At 34.2% G+C, this 22460-nt stretch overlaps 1 non-coding gene across 1 annotated transcript; it reads left to right on the forward strand.

Annotated features, from left to right (window-relative positions):
* Window positions 1–20197: 20197 nt before the first annotated feature.
* On the forward strand, window positions 20198–20330 carry LOC146398610 (small nucleolar RNA SNORA31). Its single transcript, XR_014820155.1, has one exon. It is a non-coding gene; the product is annotated as a small nucleolar RNA SNORA31 (small nucleolar RNA).
* The last annotated feature ends 2130 nt before the right edge of the window (window positions 20331–22460 follow it).

Genomic DNA, 22460 nt, shown 5'->3' on the forward strand with positions numbered 1-22460 from the left:
ATAGAGTTAAATGACAAGAGAATCCTACTAAGTTTCTTCCAAATAAACTAGTCCATGAAACATCATGTAATGGAAATCTGTCTCTCAACTAATAATTAATAATCAGTTTATCACTTCTGATCCATTTGTTGATGAAAGCAGACCAGTGAACTCAGAAATGATTAAGATGTAGCTTGTGCATTTAAGAGGTTTATAGATTGTGTGTGTGTGTGTGTGTGTGTTGGGGTGTGTGTGTGAGAGAGAGAATGAGAAACATTACAGACACAAGTATTATTATAGTAAAAGTAAATTTATATTTTGAATCTCTATTCCTTCAAGAAGGGAAGGTGTAATCTTGATCATTTTTGTGCTGTAGTTCCTCTTTCCCTGGAGTCATGACTAAGTCCTAGAAGAGCATATAGATCCAAGACTATGAGTGTGTTTGTGCAGAGATCTGTCCCTCTTAGGTGTTCACTGATACATGTAAACTCTCAATGACCCCACACTGTGGAGCCAAACATTCACTCAGTGGTTCCTTCTCCCACAGTATTATTGTCTCTCTGGGTCTCTAGACTCCACATCTCTGTGTCCTCAGACTCCACATCTCTGTGTCCCCAAGCATCCAACCAGAAGAGCACATTATTGTACCCTATAAATACCATCTAATTCTCTGTTCTTATTACTATTCTTCTTATTTACCGTAAGTTTTCCTCAGAGGCAGTTTTTCTGCCCCAATGCTTTTTTTTGGCTTAAATATAACTAGCATAAGCTCCCTAGTAGGTATAAACTTTTGTAAATATACAAGCAAGGTCCAATAGATGCTTTATATTTTCTGTTCTGCATGTCCCTATCTTCATAAAAGAAGGTACCCCAAAGTACTATCATCTTTTAGAAGGTAAGGTAGGGTTGGGCCATATATTGAAATAATGAAATATCTTTAAATATTATGATACCATAGTTGGGGGATATTTGGGGAGAAAATAGTGGTAGAGGACACATACAATACTAAAAGATAATCAGGGCTCTAAAAATAGGCTGTACTTTTTCTGGCATGCAAAGGAAAATTATGCCTACTCCCTGAAGAAATGAGAGGCAATATTGTTCAAGCAAAATGTTGCACACAGCTCACAAAGAAGAAATGCAATAATTGATTTCTCTTTCCCTAAATAAGAGAAGACTAGATGTAATTACAATGGTATGAAATAAAATTCTGACCTACGTATCACATGGGAAGAGGAAGAAGAGCTAGAAGAGGAAGCAGTGTCCAGGAAATGGTGATATGGACTCAGGACTAAAAATAGAAGAGACCAGAATGGAATGAAAACTACAAGCTCACGTCATGGATCTCATTTAGGAATTGCAGAGAAAGGGCAAATTTCCATGATGATGAAATACCAGTCAAGTTAGCTGCATGGCAAATGACTAGAGCTTCTGATTTTAGAGTACAAGGAATTCTGGAACTCATAATCTAAGGATGCTTCATTTTCTCCCTTCAACAATAAGGAGTCCAAGAAATTTGTAAAGTTTTAAGCCAGGAAGATCCAGCCATTTCATGAACCAAACAGCATTTTCTGTGAAACGTGAAATGTAAAACACACCGAAAATAATCATAGAAAATTAAGCTGCTGACACCACTCCTGTTTTATGCTGTTTCAAGACTCCTGATATCTGAATTGGGCCATAACCTTTTTCACCTCCCTTTCCCTTTCGTTTTTGTGAAAACTGGACTATGCCTATCATTTCTTTCTCTTAAACTTCCAAACAATGCCATGGTATTTCATGTTTCCAGAGTTTATAATATAAATTCTATTCAGCCCTCATGGGATAAAGAGTTGAAATGTAAAATTTCCTGTAAAATTTCAATAATTCATGGTGAAAAATGCATTCATAAACTGATATCTTGACGGCTGAAAGGGAGATACAGGGCATTAATAATTCTTTTTTTAATTATGCCATTTTTACACTATTAACTCAGATATACATTAGTATTAAATGATGTCACAAAAGGTGGAAACTCTGTAGAAGATAAAATAAGTTGCCTTCCTTGCATTCTGTCTATTCTAAGATTCAGACTGGAAGAATTCGGTAGTGGTAAAATAACACATTTTTTTTTCTGACTGTTTTCCTTTTCCATTTTCTTTTACCATGTAGACCATTCCAAACTGTTTTATTTTACAGCTTATAAATTACTAAAGATGATGAGTATTTGATAGGTGCTACCACCTTTGAGGTGTAATTCTTAATGTTCCAGTAGAGCATGAATACTCTTTACGGTATTCTACTAGTTCAGCGCAATAAAACGGAGATGCAATTTTTGTGATTGCTAATAGCTGAAAATAACACTTCACACTGCCTAATTAAAGACCATACACCACAGTGATAGATGGCCCTTGCTTTTTGTTGGGCACTGCTGGAGGAAACTTGACTGCATCCTCTTAGTTTTGTCCAATGTGTCTTAGTATATCTAAAGTCCCAGTTTCTGCGCATGTAAAAATTCAATGATACAATGCATGCATAAACCTTCCTTAGTGTCTAGCACATCATAGAGGGATGCTGTCCAAAAATTTAAGACTCAAAAGATCAATATTTTAAATGTTTTACAAATGAGAACGTTAGCTTTCAAGTACAGTGAGGTTTTTTTTTTTTTTTTTTTTTTTTGCTCTTTTCCATGTCTGTGTTTGTGTGTGTATTTTCTTCCTTACAAGCTTCATGGCACTTGATGATGACAGACACCAAAGATATGCAAATGAAGAGAGTTTGGTGATTGTTTTGCAAAAACCAATATTATATTCTTCACTACTCCTCCACACATAAATTTCTGCCTCATTTATTCATGTTGGTGTAATCTGATGTTAATAAATTTAGATTAATATGTCCTACAGAAGCAGAAATATTAATTCAATTGCATCCAAATATATTTTTGAAAAGCAATTCAAGAGATTTAAAATTTATTGCATGAAAAGCCCTCTGTGCCACAATTCTATAATAGAAATTAATTTGGGAAATATATAATAAAATAAAAAGATATAGTAATTTCATATCTGATATACTACCTGGTCTTTAAGCACTGAGAAAAGATCTATGTATCATCATAGTTTATTATCTCAGAGTAATGAAATTCGTAGTATGTGAAGCTTACATACTCTTATAGGGCAGAATAGGCACATGTGGCTTGGACCATTCGATCCTCATAGCAACATAATGAGTCAGGTCTTTTATCCCCAAGTTGCAGTCCAGGGAACAGTGTGAGAGGCAAGATAAACTGGTCAGCATCACAAGGCAGGTACATCCCACAGTCAGAATTCTGAGAATCAAAATGTGGCCAATTCTGATCTGATGCCTTTTGAGTTGCCTTGACACAATCTGACATGTTTTCATGTACAAAAATTTAACATTTGTTAAATATAAATTGAAAACCACATAAGAACATTAACTTTAGGTTTGGCAGTGCTTTGGCTCCTTGAATTTCCATCCAAACCTTTGTCACACTCGAGGTTTTTCAGATCAGGGACTGCCAAGAAAATCCCATAGTCTTGATTACTTTCTTTAATAAATGCCCTTTTCTATGTGACTTTCAAAGTCTGGAAGTGATTCTAAGAGATTATTCATGCAAGTAAGGAATGTGCTTGAAGGTCTGGGACAGGCAAAACAAAAGGACATGTGGTGAATTGGAGTTGGGACATAAGACAAGTCATTTCATTAACAGCAATTATTTTAATCAAGAAATGAATTTTTGACTCAAGTTTCTAATTATACAAAATGTAATGAAATAATCTCTAACTTTTAATACTAAGATTTAATATTATCTTCTAAAATAAAAGAAGCCTTTAGTAATCTTTAAATATTTTTTATGAATGCACTGAAAGTGCAAGGAAGTGTAAATATGCTCCTTTGACACATGATTTCATTCATTGTTGAAATTAACTTAATAATTATTAGCTTCATTTTCTGCCCTAGTTGTTAATGTAATGACCTTCTAAAACAACTAAGATTAAAGACAATTCAATTAGAAAAATAAATTAGTAAACTTAGGTCTTTTGATTTTTTTGCTCCTCAACTATTATTAAATCAAAATTTAAGCAGTTTTATATATCTAGAAATAGGATTATCCACTATAAAGTATTAGAATGACAGCATTTCATACTTTGTAAATTAAATTGTGATTCATGAACTTTCTAAGAATCTGAATGACTTTCAAGTGAGCAAGTTACTTTATGTGTTTAATCCTTCTTAAAAAATAAATGGAAAATATGTGCTGAATCTACTCTTAATGTTAATACTTCCACATAAGAGCCTTTTAAAATATATGCTCCAATCATTTTCTTTAATTGGATTGCATTATTTCCTAGTTTCATCAGAACCACAATTTGGTAAAAGTATCAAAAATGACCTTTCTTTTTTCAGAGGGAGAATTAAACTTTCAAATCATAGAGCAACTCATAATCCTATTGTAAGAGATTCACTGATGTAAAATAATTTATATTAATACTTTTTTAATCCATTCATCTGTTGATGAATGTTTCCATGTCTTGGCTATTGTGAATAGTGCTGCAATGAACATGTGGGTGCATACGTCTTTTTCAAGGAAAGTTTTGTCTGGATATATATCCAAGAGTGGCATTGCTAGGTCCTATGGAAGTTCTATGCATAGTTTTCTAAGGTACCTCCAATTATGGACATGGAGAACAGATTTGTGGTTGCCAAGGGGGAGGGGGAGGGGGAGGAAGTTGGATGGATAGGAAATTTGGGGTTAATAAATTCAAACTATTGCCTTTGGAATGGATAAGCAATGAGATCCTGTGTATAGCACTGGGAACTATATCTAGTCACATGACGGAGCAAGATAATGTGAGAAAAAAGAATTTATACACGTATGTGTGACTGGGTCACCTTACTGTACAGTAGAAAATTGACAGAACACTGTAAACCAGCCATAATGGAAAAAATAAAAATTATTAAAAAAACAAATTTATGTTAATAAAGTATTGATAATGATGTACTTATAGAATCTGTAAACATTAGATGAAGAAAATTCACATAGTACATATAGAAATGTGATTTTTTTAGGACTATTTGCATTTTACAATTTGTATTCTGCCTATAAATATTAAATTATTTAGATAAAAGGAAGTGGAAATGTATTCTTTCAGGGGATATTAAGCATCCACAGAAATACATCAAATAAAACACCCATGAAAGTGACAGAGACTGATCTTCTGTGTAAAGAGTGAATTCTTAGATAAAAATTATCATTTTGACCTATATGTCATGAAGAGCAGGACTCTGCTTAGAACTGGAGCTTCAGTTCAATTTGTCACCTGCACATGGGAAAGGATTATGCTAGGAGATCTTTAGTAAGAGGATTGCCTGGCTGTTTTCATCTCAACTCAAAATGTCCTTTAATATGACAGGCTATATTAACGTCAACTTTAAAAGAGCAAAGATTCAGAACAGGGGACTTGTCTACTTATTTCTTTGGATTTTAGGTACCCAAAAACAACACTATAATCCTAAGAAACTGACTTTTTGAAATCTGAATATTAATAAGAAAAAAATGAAAATTCTAAAGCAGCTTTATCACTTTAGTTATGTAAAAGAGATAATATCTTTGAAAGTACTTTGAGATCTATAACATGGTATGCAAAATGTAGACATAATGATTTAAATTTAATTGAAATTTCTATAGATTTCTATACAAACAACCCTTTTCCCCCCTTCTACTTTTTTTATATAAGTGCTCATGGATTAAATGATAACCACTCTAAGGCAAAATTTTAATCCTTTGGTTATTTACTTATATTTATTTTACCTGTTTCAGGTTTGAGAGTTCTGAATATGGAACAATGCTATGGACTGAGCTGTATTCTCCCCTTGAATTCCATATATTGAAGCTGTAACTCCCAATGTGATGGTGTTTGGAGGTGGGACCTTTAGGAGAGAATCAGGTTGAGGTGAGCCAGTGAAGGTTTTAGTGCACATATAAGAAGAGGAAGAGACTCCAGAGCTGTCTGTCTCCTTCATGTGAGGACACCGTGATAAGGACTCTACAAGCCAGGAAGAGAGCTTCCAGTAGAACTTGATCTTATTGAATCTCAGACTTCCTGCCTTCAGAACTGTGAAGAAATTAATTTCTGATGTTTAAAATATCCAGTCTATGGAATTTTGTTATGACAGTTCAAGCTGACATACATTGTTACACTTTGGTTATTAGGAATGAAACTCCCATATACCTTAATTTTATTGGTTTGAAAACAATGTAAAAGAGCTTGTTTCTTTAAAAAGTTTATTAACCACAAAAAAACTTTAATGTGCTTCAAGTTTATACAAAAACATATTAAACATAAGGGAAACATGAAATTTATTGGTGTGTGAAATTTGATTATTTTATTATAGAGTGTAAAGTGCACTATATATAATTTTTTAAAGATGATAATTTTACAGCCAAATGGTATATTTGGAGAAGAGTTTAAGTAGTACTTCATCTATTTATATAAAATATCTACCCTGGAGTAAAGGAAATTGAAAAAAATAGATATGATATTATATAAAAAAACTACAGATTAATTCATGAATTACAATTTTTTAAAAAGAAAGTTAACAAAAACCATAGACATTAAATTCCATGTTATGCTTCTTTGTATTAATTGTCTTTATGTATGGTGTGAGTCACAATGCACAAAGACAGAAAGAATTTAACTTGCCACTCTTTATAAATTATTTGAAATTATTAAATGGAAAAATGGACACACATGCTTCTTTTGTTGTGATAACAATAGTTACACATTCTATGCATATTTCTAGTCCAGAATTTTACACACACAATCCATTCTTTTCATCACACCAATATTGCAATAAACAGTATCATGATTTTAGAGATCAGAATGATGAAGAGATGTGTAAACCTGACATTGCAACATAGCTGACGGACTAGTGCCCATGCTCCTCCCAGCATACCTCATAGGCATTTTATTAAAGCTTCCGTTTTTCAAGTCTTAAAAGTTGAGTGAAAATATTTTCAAAATTTTGACATATACACAGAAATATATATATATATATGTAACCATATATGTGTTTATAATCACTTAATGCATAAAGTCTTAGCAATAAATTGAGGAAAATATTGGAACAAAATGGAACTGACTACAGCGACATAAAAAATAGTTTATTTGTGGAATTCCCATCATGGCTCAGCAGTAACATCCCAACTATAGTCCATGAGGATGTGGGTTCAATCAATGGCCTTGCTGAGTAGGTTAAGGATGTGGCATTGTTGTGGCTGTGGCATAGCCTGGCAGCTCTGATTCAGTCCCTAAACTGGGAACTTCCATATGTCATGGGTGTGGCCCTATAAAGACCAAAAAATGAAAAAAGAAAAGAAAGAAGTAGTTTACTCGGTTTTGGTTTTCAGGAGGCCTCTATGACTGGTAACTACACACACAGAGCAGTTGGGAAAATGTTTTGCCCAGTTAGGTTAGAATTTATTTTCTTCATTTAATTTAGTGTATTCATTTAACCTGAACCTATTTATTCCTACTCCAAGTATTTTCTCATGCTCTTCCACATTTTGTTCCATCTTTTTTCCTTTCTTCTTTCCTCTTAGGTCTGGTCACTCTTGCCTAGTAAGTGAGATAGACATGTTCTATAGTAATATAGAACTTAAGAAAGGTTCTTTTTTTTTTTTTTTTTAGTATAACTGACTAAATGAATGAATCAGAATTGTTGTCTATTCCAATCTACAATAATCTATTCTGTAAATCTTCTCTTCAGGCACAGTTTTTCCTCCCTTTAACTTATTCTTCCGAACATACTTAGTCATCATTTTAATGACCTTTTTAGCTGTCTCATCAGATAACAAAGAGGTTCTCTCACTCCTCTGTATTCTTTCTATACTGTTTATCCAGATATATCTGAAATAAAACATCAGTCACATCTCTCAGGACAGCATTAGTGAACTATAATGAATCAGTTTAGTTTCCCCTAATTTCATGCACTCATTTCCTACTGTATTCCTCCTTACAGCACATCTGCACTGATAATTACTTAAATAAGTGGCTACTATTTTAATGTCTGTTTTAATTATAAACTTTATTGTAACAGATCACTTGTTCTGATGACATACTCTATTTCTCCAGTGCTTAAGACAATGGAGCCAATATCCAAAAACCAAATAAATGACTCATTGATGATTGTAGGAGAAAAATATTAAGTGAAATGTCATAACTGATAAAATGTAGTTATTATATATAGGAAACTTCAGAAAGAGGATGATACCATGAGCTTTAGACAAATAATAATGTGATGATAAAAGGGAATTCTGAAGTTAAATACAGCTTTGCTTCATACCTGTTAAAAGAAGCAATGCAACTGAGATTGATCTATGTTTATGTTAACTACACTTCTGTACAGTAAGAAAAAGTTAGTTGCAACTGGGCATGAGTAATTTTGCCCATAGCATATGATAAAGCCTAATTCATAGCTGGTTAACACTTTCATATAACCAAAGTGTATGGTTATATTGATCCTGATTTTTTCTTTCATTTACAATATCACTTATTTATTTCACGTAAAATGCTTGCAAATGTGTTTGTATCAACTCTCTGTAAGTATTCCATTTTGTTTAAAATTGTGTCTCAATATTTTTTGTAGTTTTTTTTTCCTGTTAAGACTGATTGGAATGTTTTTTATAGCTGCACTGGTTTTTATTACATTAATCAATCAAGGTAGTCACATGTGCTCAAACTGATTGTGCATGAAAATGTCAGGTTTCTCTACATAGTGAAGATATTTCAGCTAGTGAAACTAACATATTTGACTTGTTACTTTAATTAGAAAAAGAGCACACAACTTTCAACAACTTTATCTAGATACTTGACTTTTCTGTTTCCTGATAAGCGGTCCCATTAAAATTATTTATCTCCTTTTGATCCTATATACTACTAAAAATAAAAATAACATGAGAAAATCAGCATTATTAAAGCCTCCAGTTGCAAAGAAAAGTGGAGTGGAATATATTATAAAATGTGAACCCAACTGCTATCATATCAAATTGAAATTCCATAATAGTCTAGGTGGTTTTTACACTACTTAAGCTCAGATGGTATAAGCCTCAACAATGTGCATCTTTTAAGTGTACTAATAAAATTCACACTTTAAGAGTTTACCTGAAGATTCTTGAAGATAAATTTTTTTATTGCACTTAAAGTATCATTTCACCATAATTAAGCATTTTTTTAAAAAAGAGGAGTTGATTTACTTGGAGAGGGGACTTGGCTGTGTTCAGTTAACATTCTGTTATTCTGTGAACAGATAATGTCAGGTCAGAGATTATTTAAGTATATTCAATAGAAAAATGAATTTTGACGAATTTAAGCATAATTTTAGGGACTTCATTTTGGACAGTATTTTTTTTTCCATTTTAACAGCTTTATTGAGGTATAATTGATACACGAAAACTGCATATATTTACTATGTGCAATTTGATGACTTTGGACACACACAAATACCATGATACCATCACTACAATCAAGGCAACAGTTATATCCAACACTTCCTAAAGTTTCCTTGTGTTCCTTTGCATTTGTTTACTTTTTTGGTAGGAACACTTAACATGCTATGAACACACTTAACAAATTTCGAATTGCACATGTAGGAACTCTTATGTAAGCAGCTCTCTAGGAGTTATTCATCTAACATAACTGAAACTTTAACTCCATTGAACAACTCCTCTTTGCCCCACCCACCTTAGACCCTGGTAACTACTATTGTATTTTCTGCTTCTATGAATTTTGACTATTTTAGATTTCTTTTTTTTAATTTATTTTTTCCCAGTGTACAGCAAGGGGATCAAGTTATCCTTACATGTATACATTTTTCCCCCACCCTTTGTTCTGTTTCAATATGCGTATCTAGACATAGTTCTCAATGCTATTCAGCAGGATCTCCTTGTAAATCTACTCTAAGTTGTGTCTGATAACCCCAAGCTCCCAATCCCTCCCACTCCCTCCTTCTCCCATCGGGCAGCCACAAGTCTATTTGCCAAGTCCATGATTTTCTTTTCTGTGGAGATATTCGTTTGTGCTGGATATTAGATACCAGTTATAAGTGATATCATACGGTATTTGTCTTTGTCTTTGTGATTCATTTCACTCAGTATGAGATTCTCTAGTTCCATCCATGTTGCTGCAAATAGCATCATGTCATTCTTTTTTATGGCTGAGTAGTATTGCATTGTGTATATATACCACATCTTCCGAATCCAATCATCTGTCGATGGACATTTGGGTTGTTTCTATGTCCTGGCTATTGTGAATAGTGCTGCAGTGAACATGCGGGTGCATGTGTCTCTTTTAAGTAGAGTTTTGTCTGGATATATGCCCAAGAGTGGGATTGCGGGGTCATATGGAAGGTCTATGTATAGATTTCTAAGGTATCTCCAAACTGTTCTCCATAGTGGCTGTACCAGTTTACCTTTTTTAACCAATTGATAAAAAGGGTAATAGAAAAAAAAAGAAAGTTGAAGGGTGGCAAACGGAAAGGCAAATCTATAATGATTAATATCTCACTACAAACATAAAGATAAAAATTTTTTACATTCAGATGACTGTCTGTATGTTCTAGCTATAGTTCTTGTTTCATGATTTACAACGTGAAGTTAGATAGGAGTCATATCCATGCAGATACTTCATGATGATGCATTAAGTTATGACACATGCAAAGTATAGCCCAGGAATTTGGTAATACAGAAATATAACAAAAGTAGGCAAATCAGAATTATTTTATCTACTTTTCTTTATTAGTATTACTTGTTTACTTCAATCACCATAAATGGCTTTTCTCATCAGTATATTAATAAATTCAGACTAGGATATGTGACTAGGATACATGATAGGATAAAAAGTAAGAAGTATTTTGACAGCTCCTGAGTTGGCGAAATACTGTCCAACAAAACTCTACTTAAAAGAGACACATGCACCCGCATGTTCATTGCAGCACTATTCACAATAACCAGGACATGGAAACAACCCAGATGTCCATCAACAGATGATTGGATTCGGAAGATGTGGTATATATACACAATGCAATACTACTCAGCCATAAAAAAAAGAATGACATGATGCTATTTGCAGCAACATGGATGGAACTAGAGACTCTCATACTGAGTGAAATGAATCACAAAGACAAAGACAAATATCGTATGATATCACTTATAACTGGAATCTAATATCCAGCACAAACGAACATCTCCACAGAAAAGAAAATCATGGACTTGGCAAATAGACTTGTGGCTGCCCGATGGGAGAGGGAGGGAGTGGGAGGGATTGGGAGCTTGGGGTTATCAGACACAACTTAGAATAGATTTAGAAGGAGATTCTGCTGAGTAGCATTGAGAACTATGTCTAGATACGCATATTGAAACAGAACAAAGGGTGGGGGAAAAATGTATACATGTAAGGATAACTTGATCCCCTTGCTGTACACTGGGAAAAAATAAATTTAAAAAGGTGTTATTATTTAATTTATCACTGGGCAGAATGTAATGCTGTGAAGTTGGTAATCGAGACTGGCAAAAACTTTTAAAAGAGCAGACAAATAGAAAGAACAATATTTCAACCTTTTAATTTTCTATTATATTTCTCTCCTTTACATGTTCCTTTTTTGTACTCCACTCTTCTTTTTTTCATCCTTTGGACACATTATCTTGAAAATCTTTAGGTCAAGTTGTTATTTGAATCTAAATCCAGTTTTCTTGGCTAAGTTGTAAGACCTTGAGAAAATTTGTTAAATATCTCGTTTGTCCATAAATAGAGAGTTAATAAAAGTTGGAGAGTTGGCATTTTCTAGATACTAAAAAAAATTGGTACCATTCATTTTTTTCTTGCCTTACACTATCACATACTGCAGGTCCAAATAGCCATTAACTTTGTCATAAACCCCATTCTTACTATAATTCACAAATATAAATTTCTGAACAAAATATAATGATAAAATTTTTATTCAAAATTACATTGGATGGGTAATTTATAAATTTTATAAATTAGCATTTTATACATTATAAGTACTATATATTATTACAAATCATAAATATATCTAACAGTAATTGTTTCAATGTCAGTAAGTGTTTTAATGAAGGCAAATTAATATATGGTTGAGGACTGATAGGGAGATAATGATCAGAAGTATAATATTTCTAGAAAGTTGAAAGTAAATAAAGTTCCTTTGCTTTTCCAGTAATCTACATTAAAAATCTAATTTGTACCAGAACACTTTGCTTCCTTATCACTTTTTGATGGACATATGTATTGATGTACTAATTTATTGATTAAACATATAGATATTTAAAGCCTGATATAGATTGGATATTGTAGTTTATTTTTTATAGCACCAGATTGTATAGAGTTGCTATTTTCAGGAAATTTAGTATCTAGTAGCAGAATGAGAAACAGTCATTGAATAAAGTACAGCATGAAGCATTACTGTCAAGTGGAAAGAGTATAAATTTGAGCATAAAAAGCTCTCTTTAAGCTTTTTCTAATTGAGTGAAAGGTTCTTTAAATTCTATAGTGCTTTATAATTTTCAAATGTTTCACACACATGAGTTCATAAAATCCCATAATCCTCATTTTTATCCCTACCTCCATATTGCCCCCCTTCCCTCTCTCCACAGGTAACCACTAGTTTCTTCTTTATATCCATGAGTCTGCTTCTTTTTTGCTTTATTCACTAGTTGGTTGCATTTTGGTAGATCCCACATATAAATATCATACAGTAATCGTCTTTGTCCGACTTATCTCATTTAGCATAATGCTTTCCAAGTCAATCCATGTTTCAGCAAACAGAAAAATTTCATTCTTTTTCAATGCTGTGTAGTATTCCACTGTGCATCTCACAGCTTCTCTTCTTTATCCATTCATCTGCTGATGGATGCTTAACTTGCTTCCTTACTCTGGCAATCAAAAATGCTTCTACTATGAACATTGGGGGCATAGTATTTTTGTTGTTTTCAGATGTATACCAGGAGTGGAATTTCTGGTTCATATGATGTTTCTCTTTTCAGTTTTTTTTTTTTTAATTCTATACTGTTTTCCACAAGGCCTGCACCAATTTACATCCCCACCAACAGTGTAGGAGGGTTAACTTTTCCACATCCTCCCCATTTGTTGTTTGTGTTCTCTTTGATGATAGTCATTCTGAAAAGTGTGAGGTGATATCTCATTGTGGTTTTCAGTTACATTTCCTGATTATTAGTGATGTTAAATAACTTTTCATGTGTTTATTGGCCATCTGCATTTTCTCATGGAAAAAGAAACATGTATTCAGTTATTCTGTCTATTTTTTAATCATATTGTTTGTATTTTTTATTGATTTGTATGAGCTGTTTATATATGTTGGGCATTAATCCCTTATTAGTAATGTCATTTGCAAATATTTTCTCCATTTCTGGAGGTTCCAGAAGTTGTTTTGTTCATGGTTTCTTTTGCTGTGAAAGATGTTTTCTTTTAATTGTTATTTCCCCAATACAATTTTTTTTCCACTGTACAGAATGGTGACACAGTTACACAGATGTGTACAAGTAAGGAGTTCCCATTTTTATTGCTTTTTTTTTACTTTGCTTTTGGAGATGAATCAAAAAAAAATCATTGCTGGGATTTATATAAAATCCTGTTCTGTCTGTTTTCTTTAAGGTTTTTAGAGTATCCAGTCTTATATTTAAGTCTTTAGTCCATTTTGAATTTATTTTTGTATGTAGTGTTACAGAATGTTCTACTTTAATTCTTTTACATGTAGCTGTCCAGTTTTCCCAATACTATTTATTGAAGAACCTATCTTTTCTTTTCTTTTTTTTTTGTCTTTTTTTCTTTTTAGGGCTGCACCCATGGCATATGGAGGATTCCAGGTGAGGGGTGTAATCACAGCTGTAGTTGGCAGCCTACACCAGAACCATAGCAATGCCAGATCCAAGCTGCATCTGTGACCTACACCACAGCTCACAGCAACACTGGATCCTTACCCACTGAGCAAGGCCAGGGATCAAATTTGCAATATCATGGTTTCTAGTCAGATTTGTTTCCACTGCACAACAATGGGAAGTCCTTTCTTTTCTTCATTGTATATTCTTGCACTGCTTGTTGTAGATTAATTGGCCACATAAATGTGTATTTATATTTGTATTCTCTATTCTATTCTATTGATCTATAGATCCGTTTATGTGCCAGTACTACACACTTTTGAATACTGTGGTTTGTAGTATAATCTAAAATAAGGGAGCATGATACCTTCAGTTTTGTTCTTCTTTCTCAAGATTTCTTTGACTATTTGGTCTTTTGTTTCTATACAAATTTTAGAATTATTTGATCCAGTCTGGTGAAAAAAAAATGCCATTGGTATTTTGATGGAGATTGAATTAATCTACAATCTGCCTTTGGAGTATTCTCATTTTAGCAACATTAATTATTCTAACCTATTAGCATGGTATATATTTCCATTCATTTCTATCATTTTCAATTTTTCCATCATTGTCTTACAGTTTTCTTAGTGTGGTTATTTTTTCTTCTTAGTTGGATTTATTTCTAGGTATTTTATTGTTTTTGATGCAATTTTGAATGGAATTGTTTTCTTCATTTCTCTGATAATTTTTTGTCAATATGTAGAAGTGCAACAGATTTCTATATATTAATTTTATATTCTGCAACTTTACTGAATTCATTGAGTAATAATAGTTTTTATAGTATGTTTAAGATTTTCTATATATAGTATTATGTCATATGCAAACACTGACAGTTTTATTTCTTCCTTTCTAACTTGGATACTTATTTCATTACTTTCTCTGTGTGTGTGTGTGTGTGTGTGTGTGTCTAACTGATGGGCCAAGAACTTCCAATACTGTCTTAAATGCTTAAATGAAAATGGTTAAGAATGGGCAACCTTGTCTTGTTTTTTTACTTTAGAAGTCCTTTTAGATTTTCACCATTGATATATTGCCTATGAGTTTGTCATATATTGTCTTTAGGATATTTAGGTATATTCTCCCTACACCCATTTTATTGAGAATTTTTATCATAAACTTATGTTGACATTTGTCAAAAACTTTTTGTGGATCTATTGAGATGATGAGACGACTTTTACTTATTCTGTGACAATTGGCTGTTTAGTGCATATTTTTTGCCCTCCATGTGTTTGTGTTTTTTATGCTTATTTTTTCTTGTAGCTGATTTCTAGTCACATACTGTTGTATTTGGAAAAGATGATTGATATGATTTTAATCTTTAATTTACTCAGCTTTATTTTGTGACCTAAAATGCAATCTATCCTAGAGAGTGTCCCATAAGAAACTGAAAAGAATGTGAATTCTGTTGCTTTTGGATGAAATGTTTCCTAATTATTTATCAAGTATATTTGATCTAAAGTGTTGCTTTAAAACCAAGGTTTTTTATATTGATTTTGTGTGTAGTGTAGATGATCTATCCATTGCTGTAACTAAGGGGTTAAATTCCCTACTAATATTGTGTTATTGTCAATTTTCCCTTGTTGTTTCTTAATATTTGCTTCATGTATTTACATGTTCTATGGTAGGTGCATGTATACATTTGCAATGTTATATTTGCTTCTTTGATTGACCCCTTAATCATTATTTATTGTCCTTCTTTGTCTCTTTTTTTTCAGTCTTTATTTTAAAGTCTATTTGTTCTGGTAAAAGTATTGATAACCCAGCTTTCTTTTCATTTCCATTACATAGAATACCTTTTTCATTCTCCACCCTCAGTTTGTGCATGTCTTTCAATCTGAAGCACGTCTTTTTTAGGAAGCATATATATGGCATATATAACCATTCAACCTCAGATATCTTTTTATTGGAGCATTTAATCAATTTTTAAAAATATAGTTATTGATACCTGTGTACCTATCATTATTTTTTCACTGTTTTTGAACATTCTTGTAGTTCATTTGTTTCCATTCTTGTTCTTTTCCTCTCTTACATTATTATTTGATGACTACCTTTATTATTATGTTTGAATCCTTTCTCTTTGTATGTGTATCTATTACAGGTTTTTTGTTTGTGGTTACCATGTAGTTTATACAAACAATAGCTCTATGTATAAGTAATTATTTTAAATTGCTGATCTCTTAAGTTCAAACACATTTTACATACTCTGCTTTTTTTTCCCACTTCCCCAACATTTACTGTTTTTGACAACATACATAACATCTTTGTGTCTTTAATATCCCTGGAATATTTATTGAGAATGTAGATGATTTTACTACTTTTGCATTCCTACTAGCTTTTTACATGGTTATTTTACTACTTTAACTGTATAGATGTCTTTACCAATGAGTTTTAGCTTTATAATATTCATATTTCTCATTGTGGCCTTTTCTACCTAGAAAAAGTCGCTTTGACATTTCTTATAAAAGTATTTTGATGCTTCTGAATTATTTTAATTTTTGCTTTTCTGTAGAACTTATGATCCCTTCATCATATTTGAATGAAAGTCATATCATGGAGAGAATGTGGGCTGTAGGTTTTTCCCTTTCATTACTTTAAATATATCATGCCACTCCCTTCCAACCTGCAGAGTTTTTGCTGAAGTCAGTTGATTGGGCCATTTTCCAGGATGGGTGGTTTTAGACTTGAGGTCCAGTATCTAGTATCTGCCTGCTATTTGGTGGGGCCAGTTCATGACAAAGCTGGCTATTGTATCTGGTGTGTCTCAAAGCTGGTGTTAGCCTGCTGGATGCCAGAACAACTAGCTGAATAGTCCAAGATGTCCCAGAACTGGTGTTAGTCTACTGTTGGGCAAGTCCTGGACCCAAGGGGCCCTGAGTCTAGTGTTTCCCTACTGATACTTAGAGCCAAGGTCCTGGGTTCCTGGAGCTGGTACCAGTCTGCAATGGTGAGGGCCTGTTCTAAAGAGGCTGGATGAGTAGCCCAAGTTGTACAAGAGCTGGTGTTGACCTGAAAATATGTGATTTGAATCTCAACACAGTAGGCTGTAAGGCTATGATGGACTAGGACTGGTGTCTCCCAGCTGGTAAGTAGTACTGGGACACAGTGAAACCCATGACTTTTGTCTGCCTACTGATGAGTGAAGCCAGGTCTTGGGGTTAATACCAGTTCATTGATAGGTAGAGTCATGTCCCAGGGTCTCTGACTACAGAGTCCTGAGTATACACATGTTGGTATGTTGACCTTTTGTAGCAGAGGGCAGTGCCCAGGGTTTTCTGTGGCTACTGCCTTCCCAGTTGTAGGTAAACTAGTCTCACTCAGGGCTCGTGTTGGCCCACTGGTGTGAAGGGCTGTGTCTTGGGCTCTCTGGTGGACAGAGCCAAGTCCCTGAGTGGCTGTGGACTCAGGGGGACTTAAGTCAACTGGCCTGCTGGTGAGCAGAGCTCTACCTCTACCTTGTTAGTTGGCTTGAGATGTCCCAATACTGGTGCCAGCAGGATGGTGGATAGGACTGGGTTCTGATGGCGATAGGGTAAGAGAAGTTTCCCAAATGGAGCTTGCCAGCATAAGTGTTCTAGTTGTAAATTGAGCTCCCCCAATGTTTACCACTGGTGTTTATAGCCCCAGAGAAACCCCCAGTTACCTGCTGACTCTCTAGAAGTCTCTCCAAGATCACAGGTAGATCTGACACAAGCTCTTTTCAAATTACTATTACTTTTCTGTCCTGGAGCATTTGAGATTTTGAGTGCACCCTTTAAGAGTGGAGAGTCTATTCCCCACAGACTTCTGTCTTTCCTGTGGGCTTCAAAGTCAAAATGTTTTGGGGCTTATCTTCCTGGTTCAGGACCCCAGGTCTTGTGTTTGCCTAAAATCTCTTTCTCCCTGGGGAGAAACTCTAATTGTAATTGTAATTGTAACTGTAATTGTAATTGTATTGCTCATTACCATGTCCTTACCTGAAAAAAGTTTTAATTAAAAATGTCTTCAACAGAGCAGTAACAAATTTTAATGTCATTAAATATCACTCCTTCAGTAAATGTTTTTAAAATTCTGAAGAAAAAAATAAATGAATAAAAATTTTGGTTAAATACTACAATAAGGTGTTTATATCAAGGAAAAGCTCTTGTATGATTTTTTTTAAGTTACAGGTGAATTAGCTAATTTTTCCATTCTTTTATTTTAAAGAAAACTATAACCTAAATATGGGTATTTAGATTTAATATTTGATATTCATTTTCTCAAAAAAACTATGTGAGCCTGCTACTTCAGGAGAAATAAATTAAGATATTTGTTGCAATTGATAAAATTTGACCTGAAATATTAGAATTTTAGGAAATTTTTGTCCAACATTGGAAGTTTGCTAGTTTTCTATTATTTAAAGACTTTACTGATGAAGTTTGTAATGATATTGGGAAATAGAATTCTTAATATTTTTTAATGACATATGTTAACATTTGGAAGATCTTCCTAACTCAGAACTGAATTTTTCAAAGGACAAGTGCATTATGCTTTGGAGTGATGTATGGTAACCATTCATTTGAAGTTGAAGATAGATCAATAGATTTTAGGATAAGAGGGTAAAAAGTTCACTTACATAGCTTCAGATTCACAATGAAAATGACTTAAAAGCTACTATGTTTTGCATTTTGTGCAGTATTAAAAAATAATATTCTCATTTATCTTAAGTGGCTATTAAAATTACCCTATGTTTTCCAATAACAGATCTGTATGAGGCTATATTTTATTTATATACTTCTATTATTTATTTACTTCCAGTGGTGTTTCTATTGCAAGGACTTAAATGGAGAATCAAATATTAGCCAGACATTAAGCCAGATGTTAAAGAGATTTTTAAAAATATAAACCAGTGCTAATATTTTTACTAGTTTTCAAGTGTTATTGTTTTTATAAAATTATGTAATTTATATTGTTATGTAATGTGATTTCATGATAAATTTATCGATTTTGTTATAGACATAAAATTTTACAAAATACCTCAGTTTTCATTTCCAATATGACGAATTTGATAGCTATTACATACATATATATACCAAAATTCTCTGCAGTTCTCAGTAGTTTTTAAGAATGTAAATGATACATGCAATTTAAAAATACCTAATTACTTCTGTTACATAAAATAAATAACAATTAAATAACAATATATAATAAATAAATAACAATAACTTGAATAAATAAGCTGCAGCTATGCACAATTACTTGCATGAATCTTACAGCCACAATGATTATAAAAGAACCAAGTTGCCTACAAATACAAAATGCATTTTAGAAACATACCTATCAGGGATATAGACTATGTAGTATAGAAGCCACATACAATCTGTAAAATAAAACATAATTCCAAAGACATTGAACACATAAAATCAGGATATTGGTTATCTCTAGAAAGGGGAGGAAGAATAAGTGGTTAGGGAGGAAAACACACAAAAATCAGAGAATGTTCTAAAATCAGGTACCACATATCACTTGAAAAATGTAAAATTGTTCATTGCTATTTTATGCACTATTCTTAAGTTATCCATTGCAATGAAAAGGTGGCAAAAATTGATATTGCTATTAAAACCAAAAGTACAAAAATAAATGAATACATAAACATAATAATGCAAATGTCAGACTAAGAAAAAAATTACCCCAAAAGAAAACAATTTACATACTAACATCAAAAAACAGCATTAAATTTGAATGATGTGTGTCTGTATTTCTGTACTGCACAAATGTAAACCTTCTTTCCTCTCTCATCCAGTTCATATTTCACAGTAGATAATTTCAATAACACCTGTCCATATTCTAAGTGCCCTTGATCATTCAATGCTTCATCGTACCTGTATAGCAATATCTTTATGCTAGGCAACCCCTAACTAGTCAATTTCTTATGTTTTCATCTGGAAAGCCAAGAAGTTCTGGTGAAATTATCATGGAAGCTGATCAGATCTTGAACACTCTAAAATTCACCAACATCAAAAGCACTTGAAAGTTATAACTTTCATTACATTTCTGTTTCAATCTACTCTCACCCTCCCACAAGATCTATTTCAAAGCTTCCCTGTATTCTTTTAACCTTAACCAACCCCAAGCCTCCTACTCTCAACAGATGACATTTCTATTAATAAAAGTAATAAAATATCTAAATGTTGCAAAGGAACAACCTTATCTGTTGGATACCAAACAAGTGATCTTTCTCTCTGTGAACACATTATATGCATCTCTCCTATTAGAATGGGAAGTTATCCCTTTTTCATTTAGGAATAAATGCTCCAAATGCATCTATTTGAAAGGCCTGGAGAAGTTACTGTCTGCTACTCAGGTTTCCACTACTATGCAAGAAGAAAGCATCCTCACACTTTCTGTCTGTCTGATTGTGGCAGCCCAGATTGAGTGGGGGAATACAGGGGGAAATAATCTTGTGAACATAAAAGCCTGCCTTACTACAAGGAATTAAAAAAAATAATAATAAATGCTCCACATACACATTTTTAAGAGTTTCTTGTCTGTCTTTGTAGCAAGAATTGTTAAAGAATAAATATAAAAGTAAAATAGTCCTCAGTGTTAACATTTTGTAGATATATATTCTGAACTAACTTTTACTATATTAGGTCAATATTTTAAAATTTTCATTTGAAAGTTATCTGCAGTATACATGTTATATATTTAAATATTGAGGATATTTTATTAACACAGAGAGAAAAAACACCAAAAGAGTGAAGACATATATGTCATTTTTCATTGTTAAATTACAGTGTTGAGTAGGGAGCACACAATTGTAAAGAAAGACATGGCTTGGAAATTTGCTAAGAAAATCAGGAGAGAAGGATCAAGGTGATGGAGGAGTAAAGTATCATGCTCACCTTCTCCTAAAAACACACAAAAAACATAACTACATGTACAGTGATTTGCACAGAACATCTACTGAACATTGGCAGAAGAACTTACCTCGCAAGAAACCCTTCACATAACTGGGTAGAACAAAAGAGAAAAAAAAGAGAGAGAGAGAGATAAAAGGAATCAAGATGGGACTAGCACTCCTGAGAGGGAGTTGTGAAAGGAAAAAGGAACCCACACCCTAGGAAGCCACCTAATCAACAGGGAAATCAAATGAAATGGAGGGACCTCAAAGTTGCAATGAAAAGTGCAGCAGCTGGACTGAGGAGGGCAAAGCAAAATGAATTCTGCACCATCACACCCTTCCCTGGAGAGCACAGCCTGAGACACTCAGGTGGGGGCTGGGTGCTGAGACTCAAGCTTCAGAGGTCAGTTCCAAGGTTGGCTGTGTTGAGACAGCCTGAGGAGATAGGAAGCAGTGTGCCATGGGCAGGAGAGCATAATGCCACAGCCAAGGGAACCCAGAAGGAGGTCTGGGCCCACAGGGACCATTCTTGGGGAGGGCAAGAGGAGAATGGGCAGATCACAATAGGAATGTCTTTCCTTGCTTACATGTGGACTCTCAGAGGGTGGGGAAACTTTGCTTGGGCTACAGGAAACTGAGTGGCTCTTGTGCATGATACAGGTGGCTGGGTACCTCGTGTGGACTAAGGGCAGTGGGGGGCTAATTGTGATGTGGAACCTCTTGTGTGATCTCCATGTGGCAGGGACAAACCACAGAAGTCATCCTAGACACCACAGGGAGATGCGGCCCACCACCACTAGGGATCTGTGAACAGGCTCCACCTGCATCCCCAGTCACCTCAGAGGTTGGGAAAAAAGAGGGCACTGTAACCGACCACCACCCATTGTTTCTATCACTCCCCCGGGAACACACCCTTCCTGCTGCTGCCACTGCCAAACACTCTGGGCAGTGCCCACACATGACTGATCACTGTTACTTATAGGAGCAGCCTTTGCAGTACATCCTGCATGGGCTAAAAAGGACAGGGTGCTTCTTGTGTGGTCTACAGGTGGCCAGGGCAAACTACCTCAGTTATCTCTGACTCACTGCCCCCACTAGAGGTCCCTGCATGGGCACCACTTGTGGCCCCAATCACCTCAGAATGTACCACAGTGGAGAACATTGCAACCAACCACCCACCATCACACACCCCTGGGAACTCACACACTCTGCCACTGCAACTGCCAAATGCTCCAGGCAGTGTCTAAATCTGCATGGGTCTCATGGCCACTTCCCAGGGCCCTGCAATTAAGAGTAGCCTGTGCCACCTTCCTGAAGTTCCTTGATACTGTCAAGAGCCCAGTAACCAGTCACTGACTACTGGCTACACCCATTGCCTCCATCTCCCTGGAAATACACTCAGGGGGATAACAGCTTGCTCACACCAAAGAAATAGACAGCAAATATCCAAACTCTCATGCCAAAAATAAATAGTAACCTCCCATAAAATACAAAGTGGTGCTCTTGCATAGAAATAGTCCTTCAAGACTACAGTAGTTAGTTTCCCTAAATTCAAAGAAAAAGAAAAATGTAAGTGAAATGAAGAGGCTCAGGACCCATTCTCAGTTAAAAGAACAGGAGAATTCAACTAAAGTGGCAAACAATGAAACAGACCCTTGTAGTCTTATAGACACTGAG

This window comes from Sus scrofa, chromosome 11 (genome assembly GCF_054392235.1).
Source record: "Sus scrofa isolate SSC_HxYL_T2T_F1_AM1 chromosome 11, Sscrofa_HxYL_maternal_Yorkshire_Landrace_v2.0, whole genome shotgun sequence".
In the NCBI taxonomy this organism is placed as follows: Eukaryota; Metazoa; Chordata; class Mammalia; order Artiodactyla; family Suidae; genus Sus; species Sus scrofa.